This window comes from Schistocerca americana, chromosome 3, assembly GCF_021461395.2.
Source record: "Schistocerca americana isolate TAMUIC-IGC-003095 chromosome 3, iqSchAmer2.1, whole genome shotgun sequence".
NCBI classification, from domain to species: Eukaryota; Metazoa; Arthropoda; class Insecta; order Orthoptera; family Acrididae; genus Schistocerca; species Schistocerca americana.
The window spans coordinates 563,905,017-563,917,351 of NC_060121.1; positions in this window are offsets into that span (position 1 = coordinate 563,905,017).

A 12,335-nucleotide genomic window follows, 5' to 3' on the forward strand; every position below is an offset into this window, starting at 1 on the left:
CAACCGGTTTCGGTCGCGCATAGATCATCTTCAGGCTACTAAGTCTCCAAACATTAGTGGTCAGCTGCTCATCGACTCCATGCGTCTGAAAGCGGTCTATGTGTGACTGAAACCAGTTACCACACTATAAAAATAAACACTATTTGCGATCTGGACCGATTTTTTTTCGTTTGACGTTCCAATTACGTATTTCAAAGGTATTAACTCTGGTGAGAGGGTTATTAAATATGTATGTGCACAAAGTGAGTCAGTGCGGAGGATCATCAGACTCTGAGATCTTAACATATGCCAAACCCTAATATGCCTAACCTTGCACGTGGTATTAAAAGATTATTTTCTATAGTGTTACTTTTACACCGTAAGTTGCATTATGATGTAGCAACCCTTTTATTTGGTGAATGGTTCAAAATATCTGAACAAGATTTTCGGCAGATGACAGTGAGCGAGGGGACATGCAAGCAATGTTACTGTATGCGGAGTTCTCTAAACTCTTGTACGAGGCGAGATATTAAAAGAAGAATGTTTTCTAATGGATTGCTAAATTTTTCTAACGGCGTTCGAAAGCTCATGAAATTACGAGTATTGTGGTAGAGTATTTGTTAATCTTAGCTTTGAAATTTTTTGAAAAGGTACGCGAGAAGTGTGCTAAAACTGAAAACCAAGGTGGCTGGCTTCAGCTATTGCGTTGTAAACTCCGCATAGGTCAGCTCTGATGACTGTTAAAATCTTTTTTGAGAAAGAGATTTCGGATGACAAATACCACAAACTACTGGGTTTAATATATTTATGCAAAACGTTTTTAATCGCTTTGTGTTGATGTTGTTGTATGTGACAACTCCGTCTCGAGTTTACATTCGTGTGGTGGATCATCTCTTGTGGGCACCTATCACACACAAGTTCGCTCGATGGCATGTGCTGGATAACATCCGAAGAACGGAAATCTATTTTCCGACGTGACTGCATGGACAGTTTTGAGCTGACGGTCAATGATCCATTCAGTGCACATGCACACCAAGCTCCAACTTTTACGGGGAATTGCCGAGACGCCACGATTAATTATACTAATGAGTAGGGCACTACATCAATAGTACGTGGTGTAAGTTGAGAAGTCGAGAATTCGGTTCTGCCGGGAGGCGTGCAAGCATTGTCCGTGCGACTGTTATGGTAGCGGTCGCCCGGTTTCAGACTGAAGAACCTAGAACCGCTCGGCCACAATGGCCGGCGACGGTTATGGCCACTCTGTCACGATGACGTAGTGGTTACCGTATTTGCCTAAGTAGGTATGAGATCTGGTTGGTTCAAATGGCTCTGAGCACTATGTGACTTAACTTTTGAGGTCATCAGTCGCCTAGAACTTAGAACTAATTAAACCTAAGGACATCACACACAGCCATGCCCGAGGCAGGATTCGAACCCGCGACCGTAGCAGTCGCTCGGTTCCAGACTGTAGCGCCTAGAACCGCACGGCCACTCCGGCCGGCGTATGAGATCTGGGCTCAAATTCCGATCTGGCACAAGTATTCAACTTGCTCCATTGGTACAAATCAATGACCAACTAATGTCTTTTAATTCCTTTGTGCTTGTTTTGAGCTTTCATTGTTGTGGTCTTCAGTTCGACGACTCATTTAAGGTAGTTCTCCTTGGTAGCCTATCCTATGGACGCCTCTTCATCTCCGCATGACTACTGTAATCTGCATCCGCGTAAACCTCTTTACTGCAGTTAGCTTTGGCCTCCCTTTATAGTCTTTACTCTCCCTACCCTACTCCACCCCCTCCCCCCTCCCTCCCAACAAACACACAAAAGGAACTCCTCTCCCTCTGCATTGTCAAATTAACTATTCCTCAATGGCTCAGGATGTGCCCTATCGACTGCTCCCTTTTTATCAGTAGCAAACAGGAAACCGTCGACTTACCTGACATTAAAATTAGACGTGACATAATATTAATAGAAACCGCTATCTAGCAAACAAGCAAGGTAGATTGGTGCAATCGAAAAAACCTCTCTGTTATATTATGGCCTTATCGGCATCAACTACTGGTATCGAATTACAGGAAGATTTTCCTGAAAATGCACACTGGAGCTGATCATGGGAAATTACCACAAGAAGGAAGAGGAATCACTCGAGATGTGTTGCTACTGAAGAATATTAATAAAGTACAAAGTAAGTACGAAAATAAGTGTCCCTCAAAAGATATGAGAAGGGGCTGGAAGCCTTTTGACGTTTTTCCCATATTTGTGAATTAACGTTGTGTTTTTAAACTCCGAATTCTGAAAAATGCAACTTATTGCTTTTTTATATTTACCCAGAAATGTTTCGACACCTTCATGTCGTCTTCTATGGTTCTAGAATTATTTCTGTAAAAATATCATACAAAGTTCGTGGTTGTTTTTCTAATATACGGCTGATGATTGTAACATAGATTTCTTCACGGCGGCTAGCATCTATGCCTTTTTATGCTTTTACAGCATGTCATCTGCAAAGAAGTTGGAAGAATTCACTTACACTGTAATCAATTTTGAAACAGTTTTCCGAGCGAAGTAGTGGTATACATCTCCATCTACATGAATACTCTACAATTCACATTTATGTGCCTCTCAGACTTCTATGTCCTGTATTTACATTTTCCATTGTTGAACATTATTGGTATGTTTTGTTATTTGATTGTGACTGCATATGCTTTTTCACACCTTTTACACTTCACTCCCATCTAGTATCACATGATTTCGCAGAGAAGACGAAATCTGAGAGTAAACCTGTGTCGCCATACTCATAAACAGACTTTATGTTATTGTCGCCAATCATTTATTTCTAGTTTCCTTTTGTCCAGTGTGACGCTTATTTTGAATACTTCTTGCGAGCTTCCATGGTCCCTCTGTAATGGGAGAAAATTTATTTGATGTGTGTGTGTGTGTGTGTATGTGTGTGTGTCTGTGTCTGTGTGCGAGAATTAGTAGAGAATTGCTGTCCCACGCGCAGGCTACCGTTAATACAACACAAATGGCTGCGTTTGAAGTGATGCCGTGACAGGGAATCATTAGCTGACGACGAAAAGTGTAGCGTTGTCTTCAGCTACGAATCGCGGTTCTGCACTACCTCGGATAAACGTAATTGATGACTATGGTGGCCACTTGAGGAGAGACCCCATTGTTCCGTCTTCTGGAGAGACACAGCGGTGTTAGGCGTGGCGTCATGTTGTGGGGAACCATAGGGCGTAACTTTAGGGCACTGCTGTTAGTGATTACGGGAATTCAGAGGGCACAACGGTTCGTCATGCACACTCTGCGTCTTCGTTTGTTACCTCTCATACGACAGTATAGTGATGCCATTTTCAGCAGGATAACGCTTGTCAGATGTTAGGTACTCCAAAGATCTACAAGAACCCCATATCTTTGCCCGATAGAACATGTGTGAGACCAGCTCGGTTGTCTGCTTTGTACAAGTGGCAGTATCTGAGATATGAACAGTTAGTTACAACAGACGTGCATGCATACCGGTCAGGAGAGGTAGAACTTTATAGTTAAGTGGGATCACACTACCAAGTTCTTTGTAGATTTGACTGGATTTTCCAAACACAGAATTAACATAACACATCCGCTCAACACGTGAAGTTTCATTTCATAAATGTCTACAAATCATGTTTAAAAAAATGTTCCACGTCAAATATTCTTCGTGAAAATGATCTATGGAACAGGCACACGACCACATCAGAATAATATAAATTATAATTGTGACGTTCGAGGGAATAAAAATAGTTACGAGTGTTCATTTCTTATTATAGATCATAATACCGGCTGTAAACATGTCGTAAAATTATGGTAATATATTGCCAGCTTCTATCGGCCCTATCTGAAGAGTATTTCAGTCGCGTTGCGCTAGTGGTACCATTGTTAATTGAGACAGTAAATGTCTCTCTCTGTCTCTTGTCTGTGTCTCTCTCTCTAAAACACACACACACACACACACACACACACACACACACACACACATACAGACAGTACATGCAAGTAACTCACATTCCTTTTAAAGCGTACACGAATTCCAAGCACGGATTTGAATGTGAGAGTAAACAAGACTAAACGCGTAATTGGTGGATTAGAGAAGAGAAATTTACTGTTATACGGTATTGGAGTAACGGAAAAAACAGACATTAATGCGCATACCGAAGCCAGACGTAATTGTTGTGCCGGCCCTCCATTCGAGATCGCGTGGAATGCAAGCCCTGAAACATAACGAGACTAACGTGCTGCTTTGCTCTACTTTTATACCAGATTACGCCACAGTGCTGCAAAACGGAGAGAAAGAGCAGCAGTAACTGAGCTCGGAAAAGTGAGTAGCAACAAAGTATGAATCAAGTCGTTACTCACCTAATACGAGCTTCGGCAAGTTTCACACCTATTAAACATTGTTCTATTTTTCATATACTTGCACAAAATTATATGGAGACTGTACTAGTATATATTATCTATTTCTGTAGATAATTATTTTCCACGTACCTACTATCCCACAAGGTTATAAACTTTTTCCGTTGAACACCAATACATTTATATAAGTTACTGATCGTAGAGGTGTAGTTATTGTTGGAAATTTATTTGCAGGTTTGAGTTACTTTCAGAAACGTACATATTAACAGAAGAGCTGTTATAGCACAAATTACCATTCTGAATATGCAACAGTTGATTCCATATTCATATCGCGGACAGCTTAGTAAACCTGTGATGTCGTAACACCGAGCACAGCCTCTGAAGAGAAAGCCGTTGAATCTGTAGTCGTTGAGCGGGCCGTCATAACTTTGTGTACAGCTTCTGGAAAGAAAAACAGCGAATCTGTAGTATCAATGCCATCAACGAAGTGAAGTTGGATTGCCTTAGGACTGGGTAAGATTCCTGATCAAAAGACAGTCGAAACTTAGTCGTAGGTTATTTTTTGTGATCGTAAAAGAGACAGAATGACAGATAAAGTAAGGAGGAGCTGGCTTAAAACACTTTTACAGCCCAAGAAGAGAATGAAGACGGTGATTGTACGGAACAACATCGTAATTTTAAGCTGCAGCTTCGTTGTGGCGTCGTACGTTTCTCGACAGCATTCGTTTGCGTCGTTTACCGGCAGATCCAGACCATTTTCTTTCTGTCCGTGAAACTTCACTTTTGATCATTGCTTAATTACACTTTCGATATAGGAGAAATGTGTAGCGTTTTAGTATAAGTTCAAGAAATTCCATATCACTGACACCTTGGGTAGAAATCTTCGTTTATCTCTTTAGTTTCAAGCGCTATATTCGATTATTAGGTAGAGCCCGTCAAGTCAATTTCCAGCAAAGTAGTTACAGATTTCTAAAACTGTATGGCAGTTAAATACCGTTACCACATGCTTACCAACTGTGTGAAATGTTTAGCGGAAAGCGTTAAGAGAATAGAATTGTCCTGCCAATCGTAGATTTGGTTATAATATCTTCAAAATGTATTTTGTCTCAATATTTTTTTCTTTAAGAAAGCAGTGGAACAAATAAAAATATTTGCATGTGGTATTGCATTATAGAGAGGATAACTGACTTGTTCATGTTGTTGGCAAGGAAACGTTTGGAGGAATTTTGAATACATAATGCAGTTATTTTGTAATGAGAGAATTATGTAATTGGTAGAGTCTTCTTATGTTGTGCAATCTTTTTGTCAATAATCATAGTTTGATATCTCAAAAACAATTTTCTTTAAAGTAAAACCCACCTCCACGATTTTTAGTAAAGTTCTGAATCTTTATCGTGTGTGCATAGAACCTTACATCATATGTAAGCAACGGTTCCTTCTGACAAAAAGGGTTTAGAGTAGATTATTTATCTTTAGTTGCTGCATCTACTCATTTGTATTTGCTTCCGAGAACATTAGGACTCCAGACACAAAAACGGCGTGCTGAGCAAGAGGTAAGTCACTTTTATTTCAGGGCAGATCTCATCCTGCATTCATGTGCGAACAGTGTGTAGTCAGGACTGCCAGGTGTCATGCTAGCAAGTACAATAATTTTCAGTGAGCAGTGCTAGTAATTACAAAAACTTATTTTCTTCCGAATAGAGCAGGAACTTATTTTTGTGATATTCCAAGTCTAACATTGCACATTATGTCACGCAACGCCCATGATGCACTTCGGAATTGAGTTTTAGCTATTGACCACACAATTAGTTTCTTCTGGCCTTTAATTAAATTTATTATCTTTACTTCAAATTTTGCGTTTCAAGAAGTTAAAAGCTTTATTTCACGATACTGTTCATATGAGCAACACAGGGCCAACCAACAGTTAATTTTGCTGACCAGTTCAATAGATTATCTAAAATACATGCTACATCAGGAGGAAGTTTCCTAAATCAATGTATTCTGTTTTCTCTTGCGCAGACAATTTTTATAGAAAAATAACATGGCGTATTATGGTCTGCACAAGCCACCAATTATAGTCCACTTATCGAATCTCTAACTTTTATCTGTTGCTTAGGAATAACTAACACGTTATCTGGGGTTTATTCGTGGTATCCCGGCGTATCGAAACGTTGGCACCGTGACGACAAGGTTAGACCGATTACAGTGCTCACAACGTCATTTTAGCAATCACTTCTGCCGTACTTCACACGCGAACGTAACATAAAGATACTGTATGGGGGGGGGGGGGGGGGGATGTAACGGAAAATGTAAACATTTATTTAAAAAATCGTTACAGCCATATTTATTAATGTACAAATCTCAAATTTTGTGTGTGTAAAACAAAATATCTGTGTTTTAACGGAAAAATATTATAAAATAATCAGGATTAATAGTTATCCGTAAATTTGAGTTTTTATTTTTTATTGTCTTTTTTATAAAAAGCCAAAACTCAAATTCTAATCATGCAATTAATCTGAAAATTTTGTTGTGGTGTCCTGAGAAGGTTATAAAACCACTGAACGACAGCTATTAATTTATGGTACAAACTATATCATTAACATAGTATTAACTTTGCACATCCAAACTTAACTTTTTTTCTACATTCAATTATCTAAAAAGCAGAATTTAATTGCAAGGTCTTGTATTTTTTACATCCAGGGAGGTAACAAAACGTTGAAAACAGTTCCTGGAAGTGTCAAGCATTAACGCATACACTCTTTGAGAAAAGGCCGCTAATAACGTAAAAAATGTAAAACAGAGAAAATGAGGTTCAAAGATTTTCCTCTCTTACTTTTACATGTAATAAGCTTACCTCAGTTTTAAAATCCTCCATACTGATACTCCTCATCCGTCAGGTTCCTCTTCTCTTTGAATCTGTCTGGACTGTATTTGTAGGTAAGACACTGATATGTTAGCTTTCTTGACCCTGCTCTCGTCGATGGTGTAAAATGCTTTTGTTGTAAACACACCAGAATATTTATCAACTCTACTCAGCAATTCAATTCTGCCATTATTTCCGTTATTGTAACGTAAAACTGCATCATAGACACCTACTTTGAGTACTCCAAGTTCACAGAATGTCCTTATTGAGCATCTAATCCAAATTAAATTATTGATGCTTTCATTTGCATTTTGTGTCTTTCCGTGGAGACACTTCCTCAATAAATCAGGGTTTTGAAGAAACCTGAATGTGGGCTTCATTGCATTCACAACAGGTTCTGGTAATTAGTATTTATGTGAAATTTCTGTCGTTGAACTTACACCAATCGTCTTTCGGACACAGATCGTGGTCAGTAGATAGTTTGTGGAAAGAAATTGGTCACACAGCACGCCTCATTGTCTCTAAATTATGTGTGTTTTTCCTGATATCTCTCCCATTAAATAACTGAATAGAATCATGTAACCTCCTCCTCACTTATCGACCTTAATGACAGTGAAAAATTAAACCGCGTGTACCTAATGGAAATTTGGGAAAAGCAATCGTCACCGAAGTTAATCTGTCGGTAAAAAGGGAGGAAAGGGTTACATCTAAATGAAAGGAAAAATGCAAATGAAACTGGTGGAAATTAATTTTGAAAAGGGGTAAAGTTAATAAAGAAAGTAAATGTCCGGCCGTTACGTTAACAATTAACTAGCGGTAATTAGATATTTGAGATTTGGGGGGAAATTACGGTCGCCAGTCCTATGGACAATTACTATAGTAACTGAAAAAGAAAGGTTATTACACATATAATTAGCACTAGAAGCGTGGCAACTGAAGGTTGACACGTGTAGTGTGAAAACTGAAAGTTTGTCAGAAGTAACAAATTTCGCTACACTCTGACTTTATTTGGCAAAAGAATCAATAAAACCGGAAAATTGAAAGTTAATTTAGTGACTGAAATTAATAGTGAGATTTGTTTCTGAAGCACATCGAAATTCAGTAAAATACGGTTAGTCTTGGGCTACCTCAACAATCATTTCAAAAGCTACTTGAATCTACGCAATTAAGAAATAAGAGATTTAACTTAGAACTTGAATTAAAAGATTCTGAACAATTAACAATAGTAAAATTTAGTACGTACCAAGCTGAGCTGCAGTCACAGGTAAGCTAAAATACGGTAACAAAACTTGCACTCTTTATTTGTGCTTGTGTAATGTAAATATTGTAGCCAGCTATGAATACCTTAACTGAACTTTGACATTAAAGCAGTGAAATCGAATGATATTACTTTAATGGTGGCGTTTGAATTTCGACGACACTCGAGTTCATTCCGGAAAAGGAAGGGACCCTGCTTGGTAATGCAATTGGGACAATGAACAACAAAGGTTCATGCTACGTTGCTGTAATTTAGTGAGAAAAATTTAACAGTTTGAAAAGCTGAGGTCTGCCATACAGTTCTAAAACTTTACATGCTACCAGTCTTCCTTGTTGGTTGATTGAAGGTTTGAAGTCGTCGATCGAGGAGGTGGCAACAGTCACTCATTGTCGGCCGTCGCTGTTGCAGAAGTTGGATGTTGGCACGCCTTCTTCTCGACACGGTCTCCAGCCGAAACGGGCTCTTGATGTGCACCAGCTAATGCTTCCCGTCCGCGACGCCGTGTCAGAAACTAACATAGCAAGTCGAGCGCAATTACATTCTGCCAAACCCCGAAAGCGTGGCAACTCGCGGGAGCGTCACACAACACACCTGCTCCACTGCCCTCCTCCAGCCAGACTCTCCTCTGCCCGCGCTCCACGCGACAGAGTTAACACTACCAAAGATCCTAAACAGTTTGGTTCTCCACACGGCCTATCGATGTATTCGTTCGATAGCATAGTTTTCCCTAGGCCAGACCCAGCGTATAAATACAAATAATATTCACAAAACAAACCAATTATACATCGACATAAATGCATATATATACAAATAGTAAAAGAATTACAATATACAAAGACACAGATATGTTATATCTTCAGGTTACAAAATAAGGAAAAAAATGTATAGTACAATAGATGGAAATAGGGGGATATGCATTTCCGGCATTACAATCAATTTCAGAGTAAATCTGCCTTTTCCTCCTAGTGGTTTTCCATCCTCAAGTACTTCACCTTTCTTCTCTTTCAGCAAGCGACGAAGCCTACCACCAAACCTCTTTTGGGTGTGTCCATCACATTCCAACTTTTCTATTACTGTATAGTACGGATTTTGTTTGTTACAGCTTTGAACGAAGAGAAATCCCCATCACCAAGCTATTTATTGCATCTAACACCATACTGGTCCTCACAACTGGAGACATCGTCACAACTGCAGCATCCTACATGCCCCCACTGGAGCCACTATAGTTTTTAGAGCATGCTACAGCATGCTTTTCTTGCCATAGTTTCTCACTGTCTTCATTGTTGGACATTTTCCTTGTTGCACACTGATGGCAGTAATTAGACATAATTTCTACGTCTAAAACTTTACCTGAGTCAATACCAATAACAGATGCAACTATATACAGAGATGAGTGACCCATTTACACCCAAGTCCCATCTACAGACACAAACAGGTCAGTAACATTTGTAGGAGATTTACTGTCATGAATAGCTATCCCAGGATCTATTTCTGTTTGGTTCATTTCCACCAATTCCTCCACTGCTTTCTTCATAGAAACTTTGGCAGTATTGCATTCAGCATCAGACATTTCTTTATTTAGTTTTGCAAACCTTGCACAAGGTGGAGGCGTGTTCATAAAACCACAGAATAAATTACCTCTTTCCCTGCCCTGTCCAAGGCATCTCAGAGTATATGCTAACCTAAAATTGCTTTCGTAAGTACCAGTGTCAGGTTTTTGGAAGGAGGAAAATGAAAATTCATAGCTACACGAATTACAAATTAATTTATATTCGCAAGCTATTCCCACTCTTATTTCTTCAACAACAATCACGCATTCCGTATTTTTACAGCTAACACATGAACACGAAAACTTTATAGCCTGACAGAGAAGCTCTAAATCAATAAGTCAGAATCCAGTGGAATACATATCAACATCATTCACGCACCTGTCCCAAGTTTCGATGCTGATGCTGAGAATTTTTGTTCTTCATTCAAGCTGCTTCATCTTTTATGTTGGTAAATCGATTTCCATGAAACCTCAGTTTCCCAAGCACAGTTTTTCCACCCTCCATTATTCATAAATCCTGATTTCCATGTAAAGGTTTGCGAATTCAATCTTCCACCTACTAATATGTGTTAGTATTGTCAAAACGTAAATAAACCACATGCAAGAAAGTTTTCAGGCAAAGATGTAGATGTCAGCCAAAGATGTCGAAAGAAAATAGCCTTCATACTGAGAAAAATTCCGCTGGAGCAAGCAGTTTCCCAAATGTCGGAAAAGTTGGGAGTGGCCGCCAGTGTAGAGTTAGACAGTTTAACAATTTAAAGGCATTTCTAAATCTGCTATTATGGTAAAATTCACACACAACACAGATTAAATTGTGTAGATCAAGAAAATAATATTTTTGAAAAGTTTATTTTTTTGGCCCAAAATCGGTTACATCTCCCCTTAATACATTGTGCAATGAAAAGTACCCACTGCCATGCACTTCACAGTGGTTTGAAGGCTCTGGCAAGTATTTTCGTTTCACTGTTTCCGCTGGCTGACCATGGGTTCAAATGGCTCTGAGCACTATGGGACTTAACTGCTGAGGTCATCAGTCCCCTAGAACTTAGAACTACTGAAACCTAACTAACCTAAGGACATCACACACATCCAAGCCCGAGGCAGGATTCGAACCTACGACCGTAGCGGTCGCGCGGTTCCAGACTGTAGCGCCTAGAACCGCTCGGCCACTCCGGCTGGCCGAAGACCATGGGTTCCCCAATAGTAATGGAAAGTACATCTAGTAATTTATACGTTCGATTTCATGTTATTTGTTTGTTTACTTAGGGTGTGGGAAAACTACACAAAAACGTGACACAGATAACACCCACAGCAAGTTCAAATGGTTCAAATGGCTCTGAGCACTATGGGACTCAACTGCTGAGGTCATTAGTCCCCTAGAACTTAGAACTAGTTAAACCTAACTAACCTAAGGACATCACAAACATCCATGCCCGAGGCAGGATTGGAACCTGCGACCGTAGCGGTCTTGCGGTTCCAGACTGCAGCGCCTTTAACCGCACGGCCACTTCGGCCGGCACCCACAGCAAGTGAACATTTATTAACTTCATAGTACCGTCTCAGCTCTACATCCATGGTGCTTAACCGTGCGGTATCCTTAGGAGAGGCTTTTGTAAAGTCCTCCTGTCTCCCCTAAATATTGTAAATGACATTGACTAATAACGTGATTTTGTATTATCTCTATTTCCTCACAGTCATATTGTGTTGTGCGCGATGCCTAGTTTATAAGAGCATGCTTTGAATCTTGCATACTTGCTTCTGATGATGGTGAGCTGGGTCCAAGATTTCGTTGTCAAATGCATGCTGTAACACGTGTGGTTGAGTCAATCCGATTCGCCAGGCTTTCTCCAGTAAACTGTCTCCCAATAGGCCCCAACAGTTCTGCCGAGTAGCAAGAAGAAGGTTGATGGGGACTGTTAGAGGTGCCAGACAGGCTTCCTACATTTACTTCTAGCACGCGTAATTTGAGAAAGACTTTGTTGATAGGACAATTTTTGAGATTGGATTCACTTACACCTCTCTCGGTCAACAAATCCTTGTTGTCTCGGATAGGGTGATGATAAATTATCAAGACTTGACGCTTACACAGAATGAGTAGAAAGCTGGCCGCTCTTCACTGAAGTAGTTGAGCATTCCACGTGATAGGCAAAAAAAGGCTCTATCCTTTCCAGCCTTACTGACTTACTGAAAATTGGTAACACATTTCCTCTAAATTAGACTGGACTTCATTATATCAAATTTTGGAACTGCTTCTGATCTCACTTTGTCTAACTCTCTCTCTCTCTACCTGTTTGTGTGTGTG